This window comes from Mus caroli, chromosome X, assembly GCF_900094665.2.
Source record: "Mus caroli chromosome X, CAROLI_EIJ_v1.1, whole genome shotgun sequence".
Taxonomy (NCBI): Eukaryota; Metazoa; Chordata; class Mammalia; order Rodentia; family Muridae; genus Mus; species Mus caroli.
Window position 1 is genome coordinate 131,976,589 of NC_034589.1, and position 15,408 is coordinate 131,991,996.

A 15,408-nucleotide genomic window follows, 5' to 3' on the forward strand; every position below is an offset into this window, starting at 1 on the left:
GAGAGAGAGAGAGAGAGAGAGAGAGAGAGAGAGAGAGAGAGAGAGAGAGAGAGAGAGATCATGGCAGAAAGGCCAAAGAAGGATTCCTAGAGAAAAATGAATTTAAACTATACTTTAGGGTGAAATTGGCAGGATAGGGGAAGCAAGCTAGCGAGAAGTATATTCTCAGATGGGATGATAGGACACGTAGAGACTGAAATCTTGTCTGTTCCAGAGGCCTACTCTTCAGGACACAGAGAGACAAGTTATTGACAACTTTCCCAGCATCCCAGCTGGGATGTGCAGAAAGAGAACCAAGTGTGTCTCTCATGAAACCAAGGCAGATGCTAAAAATGAATTTAAACTATACTTTAGGGTGAAATTGTTGCTAGTACCTTGAAATTTGTCTGATGTTAGTCAGGACCTTGACCAGGGCATACCTCCTGGCTTTTCAGTGTCATGATTTTTTTATTAGATGTTTTCTTCATTTACATTTCAAATGTTATCACCTTTCCTAGTTTCCTCTCTGAAAATCCCCTATACCCTTCCCCCTCCCCATGTTCCCCAACCCACCCACTCCTGCTTCCTGGCCCTGGCATTCCCCTATACTGGGGCCTAGAATCTCCGAAAGACCAAGGGCCTCTCCTCCCACTGATGGCTGACTAGGCCATCCTCTGCAACCACCAAACCTAGACACTATTGCATATACCAACAAGATTTTGCTGACAGGACCCTGATATAGCTGTCTCTTGTGAGGCTATGCCAGTGCCTGGCAAACAGAGAAGTGGATGCTCACAGTCAGCTATTGGATGGATCACAGGGCCCCCAATGGAGGAGCTAGAGAAAGTACCCAAGGAGCCGAAGGGGTCTGCAGCCCTATAGGAGAAACAACAATATGAAGTAACCAGTACCCCCAGAGCTCCTGTCTCTCGCTGCATATGCAGTAGTATCATGATCTTTAAGATAGAAATTTTAATAGTACCAACCTCAGAGGACTATCATAGCAACTAAATATCTTAATCAAGTAAAGTGTTTCTCACAGTTCTAATACTCTGTAGCACTCAGCTGATATCAGCTACTATAATTATTATCATCAGCTGAGAAGTAATGTGCCATAGTTGCATGACAAGTGAAAGAAATTGAGAAAAATTTTAAAAGGCACCTCAAATCTTACTACTTAGCATTTACTTTCTTGTTATCAGTTTTGAGGCCAGTTTTAAAAGTGAGATTTCCTTTTTTATTTAACTTAAACTTTATCTTTTTTCTAGCACATGATTGTTTGTTGAAATAAGAGCAGACAATAGCATGGTTCTGGGAGATAGTCCATCGGACCTTTACTGAGCACCTGCTGTGGCTCTTGTCAGTGTGCTAGAAGCTGAGAAACACACACACACACACACACACACACACACACACACACACACACACCAGACACAAGAACTACTACATGTCTACATGTAAAGAACTTACAGTACCGTAGAGAGAAGACATCAAATGAACTACCAAAATGGACATCAAATGAACTATCAAAATGCATATTGTGTTATATTGATTAAAGTGGTTGGAACTGTGTGTATATGTGTGTGTCACTGTGTGTTTGTGTGCGTGTATATATAAACTTGTGCAACATAGAATTTAAACAAGTGGTCAGGAAAAGCTCACTGAGTAGGTGATCTGATTGAGCCTTGAAGGAAGTGAGAGAGTGAACTGTGAGGCATCTCAAGGGAAATGTAGGAAGAAAGACACACGAAGGGAGGAAACAGAATGGGAAAGGAAATTAGGTCACTGAGACCAGATGTTGTCGTTGTGGTTTTTTTGTTGTTGTTGTTGTTTTGTTTTTATTGTTTTTAGTTAAGTATGAAGTGTTCTTTGCAGGGAGGTGAAAAGAAATGTGGAAGCTCCTTTGAACTTGAGTTGACCGATCTCAGTCATCTGCTCCTCCTCTGTGGTGGCTTACTCTTCAGGAGGCCTGGAACAATGATAAATGAGACAGAAGTCAAACAAGTCCCACAAAGCTGCCCTTCACATCCTGTGGACTGCACAGTATGGGCTCATTGTATAGTAGGGAGTACACAGAAACAAATACTGACAGTGACTCAGGAAAAGACATGTAGTCCCTCGGAGCCAAAGGCTTTATTAGGAGAGTTCTGCCACTGACATCAGTTCATGCCAGTGAACCCTCTTGCCTTATCAGTCTTACAAGCCTCCAGCAGGACCTTCTCTAGGTCAGAACAACTATCTGACAAGATTAGCTGTTCTCCCTGCCTGTTTGTCACCACTGGATGTCAGTGACCCTTTCAGCCCCGTAACCTAAAACAAGGACCTATCTATAGGAAAGCAGTAGAGATTTGGCATTTGTTGGCTAGTAAGTACCCTGTATATTATCACCCTCCTGCTTCATAGGACCCAAGTCTCGGGCAAACCCTCTCCTACTATGAACTTCTGTTTCTTCTTGGGAGGCATTAAACATCTTTTCAGTGATCCTCTAAGAATGTGATGTTTAGAATTGAATAGGAGACCCTAGAAAGGAATATTGGAGACTACAGGAAAACAATCATGTTTAGCAGCATCCAGAATTGGTACTTTAATTAATATACCTACACCAAAATGGTACTCTGAGACTTTACCAACTAAATATTCTACCTTTGTTCAACTGATATCTTAAGTTACGTATGTGGCTCAACTCAAACTTTTAAATCTTCCTTGATTGCTTGGTCAGTTGGTATGTGACCTGCTTCTGAGACACTGTCCCTGCTTCCAGTGTCACAAAATGGATTATTAAGGTTTTTGTTGAGTAGTTTTTTTCTTTGTCTTATTTAAATTTCACCTTTTAAAATTTTAGCCCAGTACACCGGCCCATCTGAGTTCACTTTGCATCTCAATTTTGTTCTTCAACCTCTTTGATCCTCTGCCAGCTTTGAGTCATCTTCAGACGTGGTAAGTACATTTTATATATCACGTAAATTATTAACGACATTGGAAAAGCCCCGGGGCCCTCCTCTGGAGGCCTTTCTACTGGTTGCCACCTATGCAGTGGCTAATGTTCTTTAATCAATTGCCACTCCATTGGGCTATGTTATAGTCTGGTTAATACGTTATTGTTTTTTCATTCATGAGAAAGCCATGAAATAAAATGGCCAAATGCATTACTGAATCCAACATATGAGCACTGACAAAGTGTTATAACAAACAGGATGTATAAGGATAATCGAAGATGGAGGCTTTGCTTGTTTGCCTTGCTACAATGGAAATATGAGTATTTGCTTCCTAATTATAAAAGTACCATGGGTTTGTTACAAAGGTCAATAGTGTGTACTGAAGGTGGATCTACACGGCATGCTGGCACTCTGCTAGATATATCTGGCCAGTTTGTGAATTTATAAACAGCTCTAGGATTTGAGATCATACCCTAGAGAATGTTTCATGTCCTGCTTTATCCCCACCCACCACTTAACCATCTTTCTTGTCAGAGTGCACAGTTTTACTTCATTTCCAAAATATAGTGTTCATGTTTTGTGTCACCAAGCTCATATTGCTGTGCATTTAGATCGCTGGCATGAATCCTACTATGATGAGACTAACTTTCTTGCTTAGCTTGATGAGTGGTGCTAGATTTCTTTCTCTTGTATTTTTTTTTTTTTTGCATTTTTTCAAGTATTTTCTCATCTGGCTAAATGCCCAAGGGTCACTTCTACCCAAGAGAGAACAAAAAAGATTGAATAGCTATCATTTACGGAATTATTGTGAGACAAATTACTACTCATCAGGGTTTGAGTTAGACAGTGTATTCTTTGCTGTAACTTGGAGTGGGGTTAAGAATCTTTTTAATATTCTTATTCTTTCATTGAGAATTTGAAACAATATATCTTGATCATTCCACAACTTCTCCCAGATTCACCCTTACTTCCCTACTCACCTAACTTCATGTTTCTCTCTCTCTTTTTTTCTTTATATTTTTTTCATTTTCAAATATCCATCAAATCCAGTTTGTGTTGGCCAACTACTCTGGCATCTCATACTCTGAATAAACTATTAAAGGACACTAACCTTCCCTCTCTCCCAGAAGTCACCAAATGACAACAGCTCTCCTGCCATGGTGGGAATCTCATGTCTACTTCTCCTTTATGTTGGAATTTTCTTTGGCTTGAATTATACAGGCCTTGTGCTTGCTGTCATGAGTTGTGATTTTATATGTGTATCTGCCCTGCTGTGTGCAGGGAACACTGTTTACTTGAAGTAATCCACCAGCACACCACACCGTCACCATAATCTCTGTAGCCTCTCTTCTGCTAAGTTGCTCTGAGCTTTGAGAGTAGACGTTTACTATGGATGTCCCATTCCAAAGTCTTTTATTCTATGATATAAGAAGAAATTTCTTTCATGGGTGTTGAGTAATGGAGGTTTTTTTTTTTTTTTAAATCAAGCACTTCAGGATGAAGATTTGAGTGGCAAACAATTTTGATAGGCTACAGGTCCTAACTGGCCCTGGTATGAGTAGTACCAGTGGTATGATTAGGAACACCAAAAGCCACAAGTGTCTTGAATCATTATTCCCCATTATACATCCTCAACACCAACCAAGTGGAGCCATCTTCTAGCTCCTTCATGGTGCACTTCTTTGTATAGTCATGTGTGTACTCTGTCTGTTCACTGTATACATGCATTTTCTAGACAAGGTAGTAGTCATCTGCTGTGAATTCTTATAACTCTTTAAGATCACTCATGCTTGACTATCTGAACTTCAACTTTCTTGTCCTATAACTTGGAATAAATCATTTATTGTGTCTGGCTGTAGTTATCCTCATCTATAGAATGTACATTTACCTAAGTGATATATATCAAAGCACCTTGCTTAATGGCTAGCTGATTCAAAGCATTTAGGGAATGTTAGTCATGATTTTTGTCATCATCATCATGGGATCATATCTCCTACACCATTGAATTGTGATGGAGACAAAACAGGAACATGGGCAAAGCCCATGTTAAGGCTCAGCATAGAAAGAGTGCCAAACAAAAGATAGAAGTTACCGAGTTTTGTTTATATCTCCCTTTGGATAGTTAACTTGTTTTCTCTTCTGTCACTTCTATGCATGTTCATGTCTTCATCTCCCAGAAAGCATAAAAGAATCAGGACTGAAAATTAGTGGAGTTCTTTAAAGTTCATATAAGGAAATGCTACTGTGACTTTAAAAAAACCCCTTTCAGATTAGATCATTTGATAGGTATTTGGATCCTTTTCCATTATCTGACCTACTAGGGCAGCCTGGGAAAATTGGAGCATAGAGACTCCAGCCTCTTAAAGTCACTAATCACAGAATTAGCTAGGTCCTGAAATGTTTAAAAAAATTCTAGAAAGACTTCCTCAAAACTACGGGCCTTGTATGTGAGTTTCTCTGAGCAGAGATGACTGTACTCCACTCATGTAGATAACAGGGAACAAACACCCTTAGCCATTAGCCTAGTTCAGGCTCTTAGAGTACCAAAGCAGTCTCCTGAGTTCTTTCTGTGTTCACTGATGCCTTTATGCAACACAGTAAATCAGATCATATCCTCCTCAAAAACCTTCTCACAGTTCTCATCTCATGAAGTAAGTTTTGTTTTTGTTTTTGTGGATTTTTTTTAATACTTGGCACGGTTTATCGAGCCCAGCATAATGTAGTTCCAATGCACTTTTTAAATCTCATCTTGCCCCACTCTTCTTTCCTGCTTTGCACCACCCACAATAACCTTCTTTTCTGAGAATATGCCGAACTCAATTGTACTCCAATGCTTTCGCTCTTATTCTGACCCTCTGCCAGGAACTAGACCCCCTCCTGGCCCTCAAATTGTGTATGTTTTATTTATTTTCTCCTCCAAGTTTCCACATTAATGACCCCATGTCAACAAAAGATGAAGTCTTTCTCATGTGATTTATCTTCAGTAGGTTTTCATGTTTTCAGTTGGGTTCAATTCATTGACTCTAAGCTTTGTTTCACACTGAGAATCACTTAGAGAACATTAAAAATAAGACAATGGCCAGGCCCTTCTAGACCAAGTAAGGCAGAATTTTGGATGTTGAATTCTAGGCATCTGCAAATACTTCCTACTGTGATTTGAACAACCAGCCAAAGTTGATGGCCTCCATTCTGGTCAATCAGTCTGTTTCTTCCCTACTTAGTGCTTGTATCAGGCTACAATTAACTTGTTTGTTCCATCCACTTAATCAGTAAATATTTATTGAGTACATACTGCTTGCCAAGGATTACTGGAAAAACAGGGAGTAAAATAGTGAACACAAATGAATACAAATCCCAAACTTTATAAAATAACAATTCCAAGAAGGAAAGCAGACAGTAAGCAAGATCAGTCAGGCCTTTGGTGTTGTCTCTGTGATGTTACTGACTGAATCAGTAAGACATACTGTGGAATATGTATGTAAAATTCTACACTGAAAGTTTGTATCTTCCCACAGATTCATAAGTTAAAGTACAAAGCCACAATGTGGTGTAATTTAAGCGATGGAATTTGGGGAAATGATTATGTTTAGATGGGGCAATGAGAATGGGGCCTTGGTCTGTGGGATTAGTGCTCTTCTAAAAACTGCTGACTCTACAGAGATTTCTCTTTCCTACTTTCCCTGATCTGGGTGAGGATACACATGTGAGTCATGAAGGTATGGAAGCTGCTTATAGGCCAAGAGAAAGGTTTTCAAAAGGAGCTAGAAGTTGTCTGCATCTAGATCTTGGATTTATATACCCTTGAGAACTCTGATAAATGCACTTCTATTTATGATGTCTAGTCCATGATCTTTTGCTATGGCATCTTGAATTGGCTAAAATATATAGCATGTTAGATTATAAATTCTAAGAAGAAAACTAAAAGAAAAGAAAAGAAAAGAAAGAGAGAAAGAGAAGACAGTTTTGTTGGACATATAAGTGTAGAGTCCTTGGCCTAGGCAGGAAGATATTGAATAAAGACCTGAAGGAAGTGAGAACCATATATTGGCATTTACCAGGATGCAGCACATTTAAACCAGAGAAAGCTTGTGTACATGTACTGAAATTGAATCCTGATGTAACTGGGGGAATAGCATAGGGATAATGTGCATCTAGTTGAGAATAAGGTAAATGTAGTAGGAGATAACTTCAGAGAGTTGGAGCGATGCTGAGATAATTGAGGCTTTTAAGTTCACTGGAGCACCTTTGGCTTTTACTAAGATGTGAAAATCATCCAACAGAGAGTAGCTGTCTTATTTATATTTCTACTGCTGTGATAAAACACGATGGCCATAAAAAAAAACAACTTGTGGAGGAAAGGGTTTATTTCATCTTATAACTTATAGTCCATCATGTAAGGAATACTGGAATAAGAACTCAAAGGCAGAACCTAGAGGCAATAACTGAAGCAGAGGCTGTAGAAGAATTCTGCTTACTGGTTTGTTCTTCATGAATATCTCAGCCTGCTTTCTTACACCATACAGGACTGCCTACCCAGGGGTAGCATTGCCCTCAGTGTACTAGACCCTAGTGAGCTGGGCCTATTACCTATGGTTATTATTATTCAAGAAAATGGTCCAAAGGCTTGCCTATGGGGATAATCTTGTGGAAGCATCTTTTCAGTTGAGGTTCCTTCTTCCCAAATGACTCTAGCTTGTGCCAAGTTGACAAAGCACTAGCTAGCATAGTAGCATAATTTGATGTGGAATTGAATTGGCTCACTATCTTCTTTATTGAGAATAGACAGAACAAAGGAGGTGGAACCATCTGGAAAACTAATGTAGACAAGAGATGATGGTGCCTTGTAGTAGGTTGGTACTGATGTTACAATAGAAATTGCTGTGGCTTGTTCAGTTTGGGTCCTGGAACCCTGACTAGAGGTGGCAAAGGAAATCAAGAAAGGACAGGTGCACAGACACACATACCATGAAGCTGAGATCAGGTAAGATTCTCCTACCATTATGTCATCAAGTTGGAACCTCATCATGTTTATTAGGATAGCACAGGGGGAGGAGTTAGCTGGCTCAGTAGGTCACCTCTGTAGGTTATGAATCTCAGGCTGTAAACATCCAGGAGCAAGAAGCTACAGTTGCTAATCTTTTCACACAGCAATTAGTCATTCATAAACTCATATACTTGATTCTGTGGGTAGAGCTTTGCCTACTCCTCTTGAGCCTGGCCCATATAGGTAATGACCATGTCAGTTGTCTCATGTCCTTGACAGGCTATGCCCATGTCAAAATATACATTCAGTCAGGACTTCACTTCCTCAAAGATTCTTCCTGTCTCAAAATAAAGGATATGAAAACCAATGAGAAATGGTATAATTGAATGTATTATGGGAGATAGAGTGCCCAGAATATGGTGTTAAGACTACATTGAGCATGGGACAAAGTACACAGACAAAGAAAGAAAATAAAAATAAATAAGAGAAGAAGGAGACTAGCAGAGAAAAATGTAATTAAGAGAAAATGGAGTAGCCATTAACTGAGCTAATGACACTGAAGATATCACAGTTTTGGCAAGGACTAAGAATTAAGCATATCATTTTGTAATATGGGAGCCACTGGTAAACTTGTTCTGAGTAGTGATTACAGGGCATTCAAGTGATAAAAAAAAGAAATAATTTGGAGACAATGGAACAAGTAAACTTTTTCTTGGTAACATTTCTGTAATCAGATATCTGCAAAGAAACAATTTAAAGAAAAAATGGTTTATTTTGGCTTACAATTTGAGGGTATGCTATAATTCATCATGGTGATGAAGGAGTCAGAGACAGCTGGTGACATTGCATCTGAAACAAAGAAGAAAATACTTAGGAAGTTGGGCCAGTCTACAAAACTTCTAGGTTTTTCTCCCAACAAGGCTCCATCCCCTAAAGATTCTGCAACCTTTTATAACAGTGTTACCAGCTGGGCCCAAGTATTCATACACATGAGCCTGGGGATGACATTTCTTGTTCAAACAACAGTATCTACCCCTGGACCCCATAAGCTTAAGTGTCATATCATGAAAAAATACTAATTCTAAGTTTAAAATTTCCCAGTTTTGTTATCAAGCCCAACATTGTATTGTCTGAGAGTCAAGGTAGTCTCTTACCTGTGATCCCCTATAACACCAAAAACCAAATTACACATTTCCAATATACAATATTATATAGTAAACATTTCCATTCCAAAGCTAGAGACAATATGTACAGAACCCATTGAACATGGAGAAGTCTAGCTGATGCATTTACTGTTGCTGACTACTGTTCATGATACTGGGAACTACTCTACATACTACCAAAGGAGAAAGCTGAACATTAACCCTATGTTCTGCAATGGTGACCTTCTTGTAAGACATGCAGGTGGAATAGTGCCACAAAAATTGTGGTAGGAACTCACTATTAGCTGATTGAAATTAAGGCACATTTCATGTGATGGACCCATCCCCAATACTGCCTGGGTGGTCAAGAACCTGAAACTGAATAGTCTGTGGTCTTAGAGAAAACAAGAGACTACTGTTCTCCTAAGAGAACACAGCAATAAATTGACTCCTAATGACATTCTGAAAAACTCATAGATTGGCATATTTCTCAGCCATCATCAGAGAAGCTGCTTCCAGTAGTAAATGGGAACAAGTACAGAGACACATCTGGAAAATGTGCAGAGAATGAATGACCTTGGAATGAATGACCTTGGAATACTCCATCCTAAAGGGGATGTCTCCACCAAATATCTCAGGGCTCTGCAAATTCTGTAGGAGAGGAGGCAAAAAAGAATTTAAGAGCCAGTTGAGATGAAAAACACCAAGGGAATAAGTACTAATCACAGAAGGACTGATGATCTCACAGAAACTGTGGCAGCATGCACAGAGCCTGCACAGGTCTAAGCTAGATAGGGTTGCATACTTAGAAGGGAAATAGACACAATCCCCCATTTGTGACCCAGAAGCTGTCTCCAATGGGTAACTACTCACAAAGGAAACATTCGTTTTCTACAATGTAGTTTCACTATCTATGCGAACCACACTTAAGGGCAGTCTTCATGACTGGCAATAGATGGCCAACACACACACACACACACACCAAAAAAAACCCTTAAGGGCATCTTTTTTCTTTTTTTCTTAAAATGTGTTGTCTTGGCTATATTTTTCCTTACAGATCCTTTTCTTATATATTGTACCTTTTTATTTTGTTTTTATGGTTTTCCTGTGTATACAAACACGTGTTTCTCAGTGTCAGCATGTGTTTCTTGTGCCTTTTCTTTGGCTCTTTTTTTTCTGTTTGTTTGCTTGTTTTTTTTTTCTGTCCTATTGTGGTTTGTTTGTTTTTATTTTATCTTATTATTATTTTTAAGACTTGTTTATATTCTAAGGAGAGAGAGAGAGAAAAAAAAAAAAGAAAGGTTGTTGTTTTGCTGGGTGGGTAGTGGGGAGAACCTGGGAGGAGATGGGGGCAGGTAAACTACAATTAGTATATATTTTGTAAAACAAAATTATGTTCTATTTTAAATAAAAAGGAGAAATGAGGACGAAACAAGGAAAGATTAACCAAAAGCAAGACTGAAGCCCAATAGCATAAACACAGAATTCAACAGACCCATGCCTTGCCTATGGGGCTCATGACGGACTGGTCTTGCTTCCAAAGGTCTTAAGTAGCCCTGCCCTTCTACATCTATTTCCTGTAGCATACACAGTCTTTATCTTGGACTGGCTTCACTACATTCATGTAGCTTTCTTTGACAGATGTCCCCAAGTTCTCATAACCAATGATTGGAGCCTGTCTTACAACTTAGACTTCATTTTCAAAACTCAAGGTAAGGGCCTGGAGAGATAGCTCAGCAGTTAATAGCAGTTGTTGCTCTTCTAGAGGACTGATGTTCTATTTCTAGCACCAACATAGTGGTTCACAACTATCTGTAATTCTAGTTCCAGGGAATCTAATGCCCTCTTGACTTCTTCAGGCACCAAGCTTGCATGTGGTGCACATACATACATGCAGGAAAAATACACGTGAAATAAAATGAATAAGACTAATTAAAAAAATGTTTTGTGCAATGGCCTTTCAGAGATCCATTGAAAGGTTTCCAATTCCTTGGCCACATAATAGCTGACCAAGCTCTCTGGAACTTTTGAACAAGACTCCACAACTCAACCAATCTTGAATTTCTATGTCTGAAAAATTAGTAACATGTGGATGATGCTGTCAAGTTATGTTGCCAGACTGGAATACAGTTTGGTACCTTTGAACCACAGCTATATATAGCAATCTCTGTATGCCTTGATGGCTGAATCTGCAAAATCACTTTCTTACGCGGTTGTTTTTGGACAAAAAAAAAAAAAAATCTGTCACTTCTCAGTTGAGGCAGTCTTCTTTTACAAATTAGAGATAAGATGCTTCGGTTCTTGCCCTTAGAGCATCTTTCCTATTGTGTCGGTACAGAATATGAGATTTCTCTTTAATGGTAGGCACTAGCATCTGTAACTATTACAACCTTTTACTTGGCCATAAGCTTTCTTCTGTTCTTTTTCTTGCCAAAATGTTTATTGCTTTGAATCTACTCCATTTGCTATTCTCCTTTACTGTATAACAATAAACCTACTGCAGCCTGAATGCTATCCTAACTTGGAATAATCTTCCACAAAGGACACCATTTTGTCATGACATTAAGCTCATTATTTTAAAATTCATTGTCACCCAGGTTTTGTAAGACAAGGGCCAAATGAAACCAGGTTGTTTGTCAGAATATAATATGAATGGTTCCTAGCTTAGTTTTCAAAACCTCATGTACAATGTTTCCACTGTCTTCATTTTTTTGGCCTTTCAGAGTACTACTAAAACAGTCCACTAATTTATAGCACTCTAGAATATTTCTAGTCCAGTGTTTCTTCAAACTCTTGTTCATTCATCCCACAGACAAGTTTCACCAGTCTATGAACTAACTACTTGGTCAGTTTTGTCACAGTAAAGGCTCTATTTTCCAGTACTAGTTTTCTGTATTACTTGCTTTTCTCTTTGCTTTGACAAAATATCTGACAAGAATCAACTTAAGGAAGAAAAGGTTTATTTTTGGCCTATAGATCAGGGGAACTACAGTTCATCATGGTTGAGAAAGATGTAGTGGAAAATGTTTTTAGAAGCTGGCTGCATTGCATCTGAACTCAGGAAACTGAATCAACAGGAAATGGGATCTGGCTAAGAAGCCTCAAGACCCACCTACACTGAACAACTTCCTCTAGTAAAGCTCCACCTCCTAAAGGCTCTGCAACCTTCCCAAATGGTGCCACAAACATACAGTCCTATGGGGGACATTTCATAGTCAATCCACAACAACATCACTTAGTGTAGGAAAAGAAAATTGGTGGCAGCTCTAGGGAGGACTTTATTAACTATTTTTCATGGAATTAAATAATAATCTATTGAGATCCAGCTTCCCATGTAAGAATTTAAGCTTGTTAAAGATAGGAACAAATTATACACCTCAGATACCTTCCATAGCACCTTAAAGCACATTAGGCACTCAATACATTTTTTTTTCACTTATATTCCACTAATTGCTCCACTCCCAGTCAACTTCTGCCACATCTTTTTCCTCACCCCTCCCCTTCTCCTTTGAATGGGTAGGGACCCCCTCCCCAGTATCTTTCCACCCTGCCACATCAAGTCTCTACAAGGCTAGGCTCATCTTTTCCCACTGAGGGCATACAAGCCAGTTCAGCTAGAAGAAAGTATCCCATGGACAAGCAACAGCAAAGAAAATGAATAATTAAGGGTGAAGAAATGAGTTCATGAAAGCAGGTGGCAAAACCTCCAGTAGGGATATATGAGACTGAGGAGATGGCTTAGTGGTAAAGAGCACTGGGTGCTCTTCTAGAGGTCCTGAGATCAATCCCCAGCAACCACATGGTGGATCATAACCATCTATAGTGTGATCCGATGGCCTCTTCTAGCATGTAGATATACATACACATAGGGCACTCATACATAATAAAAAAGAATACTGTGGCAGATGAGTTGGGTACATGGTGCCTTTCATTTCCGTCATTGTTGTTATATTCTTCATGTACCAAACTTGTTACAGACCAATGTAACATGAGGATTGATGGGCAAGAAAATGATGACCTCTCTTTGTCAAAAAGGAATGGTGTATTCATTGTATGTACTCATTCATTCCTAGGGTCAGACAGGCTGTTGAACTTTAAGAACTAGGTGAGGTCAGGAATCTGCCAAGCAAGAAAACTCTTTGTATTGGCACAATTTGCTGGTTTTTGTCTGTGTGTGGTGCAGGGTATGGGTGATTTACATGCCACATTGGCATGCCAGACTGTCCGTTTGCTGGAGTGTAGTTAATAAGTTTATCACATAACTCTGTCCAAAGAGCAGCTACATAAAAGACTGCAAAGTAAAAAGCCATGGTCGTGCTGTCACCTGATGCCTTGGCACTTGATTCATCTTAGTTGCTGTGCTGTACAATCTTCAACAGTGTAAGGTGACAAGTTGACCCAATGAGGATGTCCCATGGTGCCTATGACTCAGTTATTTCTGGAAAGATGGAATGGCTCAGTGCCCAGCTGGCACAGAGGAAATGCTCACTAACATTGGAATGAATGGGCCCCTTGGGATTTTGTGACACATGCATACAGAAAGAAGGCTTCGTTTCTATGTCTTACCCATCATCTCATTTCATATTCAAATGAATCTCTGTACTAGGGCACAGCTAGCAATATGATAATGCCCTGAGCTTAAGAGACAAAGGAAACACAGTTATTTAGCAGAAACTGAAGACACATTTGTGTCCACTATCTTCTTTTACAAGTATCTTGCATTCTCTTAGAAGGTATTTCAATCAGCATTAACTTAGTACCTGATTTGGACCACATCCTGTGTTTTTTCCTAATGCTGCAACTATAATACTAAAATAGTATCCCTATTACTAAAGCAATTCTAATAAAATTGATATTGACAGGTATTGAGCTCCTACTATATGGGCCAGTAAGCTAAGAGCTTTGCATGCATTATTATATTTTTCTCCATAGGGACAAACAAAACAAAACTAGATCCCAAAGAATAAAACCTACCTGTTTACTTGGTATTGTAATTGTCTTCAATGAATAAAGTCATTCAGTCTACAAAAAGGATTGAGTTGAGATTCAAGCCCATTTTATCTCACTAAAGAATCATATTTTAACCCATCCCATAAACAACCACCAAACCCAGACACTATTGCATTTGCCAGCAAGATTTTGCTGACAGGACCCTGATATAGCTATCTTTAGTGAGGCTATGCCAGTGCCTGGCAAAAACAGAAGTGGATGCTCACAGTCATCTATTGGATGGAACACAGGGCTCCCAATGAAGGAGCTAGAGAAAGTACCAAAGGAGCTGAAGGGGTCTGCAACCATATAGGAGGAACAACAATATGAACTAACCAGTTCCCCCCAGAGCTGTGTCTCTAGTTTCATATGTAGCAGAGGATGGCCTAGTCGGCCATCAATGGGAGAAGACCTTGGTCCTGCGAAGATCATATGCCCCAGTACAGGGGAATGCCAGGGCCAGGAAGCAGGAGTGGGTGGGTTGGGGATCAGGGCAGTGGGGAAGATATAGGGGACTTTTGGAGAGGAAACTAGGAAAGAAGATAACATTTGAAATGTAAATGAAGAAAACATCTAATAAAAATATAAATAAATAAATAAACGAGGCCAAAAAAATCATAGTTTATATATTTTTTTAAATAATAGCATCAATTTCTTTGTAAACTGCAAATTGGAAAGTATTTTTCTGCCTAGAAACTTAATACCATATTTCAAATAAAATCCAACTTACTTTTTGGACTATCAATGCCTTGTACAACCTACTCTTTGCCCTACTCTTCCAGCCTTTTCTCATTTTTTCCCTCTTTACTCTCTGTGGACTTGATTCCATAGCAGCTACTGTGTGCTGCTTTAACTGAAGGTAATAGGCTGGCTTGGCTACTTACCACTTCTCTTGGAAAAAAACTTTCCCACTCTGAAACAATTACCCAATGTTGTCATACTTGCAAAAGGTAAAGATGTTCTGTAATTGTCAGTACCAGTGTTGTTCCAGGGATGCTTGATGGTCTATCTTCATATTCTCCTACTCTCACTTATATTGTAAGATCCAAGGAAGTTTACTGCATCCCAGATTCTGTCCAGCAACAAGAGTCATGTAATGCTCAGAAGTCAGTATGGACCCCCATCGTCATTCGTCAATGTGATGGCAGGGATGAGAGCATAATATGTCTAAGACAGTAGAGAAGCAATGAACCAATGATCAATATCTCACTCTAGTTCTCCTCCTCTATAGCTTGGGAATATTAGACAAAAATTTCCCCTTTCCAGTAGCTTCAATTTCCTTATCAGTCAACAAGAACAATTCCCCCTTCCTCTAAGAGGTTGCTTTGAATATACAAGGAAACAGAATGTAATTTTGTAAATCACAAATTCAGGCAAA

The 15,408-nt window shown here is 39.2% G+C and overlaps 1 protein-coding gene across 2 annotated transcripts in view; it reads left to right on the top strand.

Moving 5' to 3' along the window:
* The first annotated feature begins 2,830 nt into the window (after window positions 1-2,830).
* Pak3 (p21 (RAC1) activated kinase 3) overlaps window positions 2,831-15,408 on the top strand; it is a 236,127-nt gene continuing 223,549 nt past the window's right edge. Inside the window, exon 1 of one of the 2 annotated variants that reach the window (XM_021152815.2) lies at window positions 2,831-2,916. The gene's annotated coding sequence lies outside the window, so the exon portion shown is untranslated. The remainder of the gene's footprint in view (window positions 2,917-15,408) is intronic. The other variant, XM_029473398.1, reaches the window with a different exon arrangement.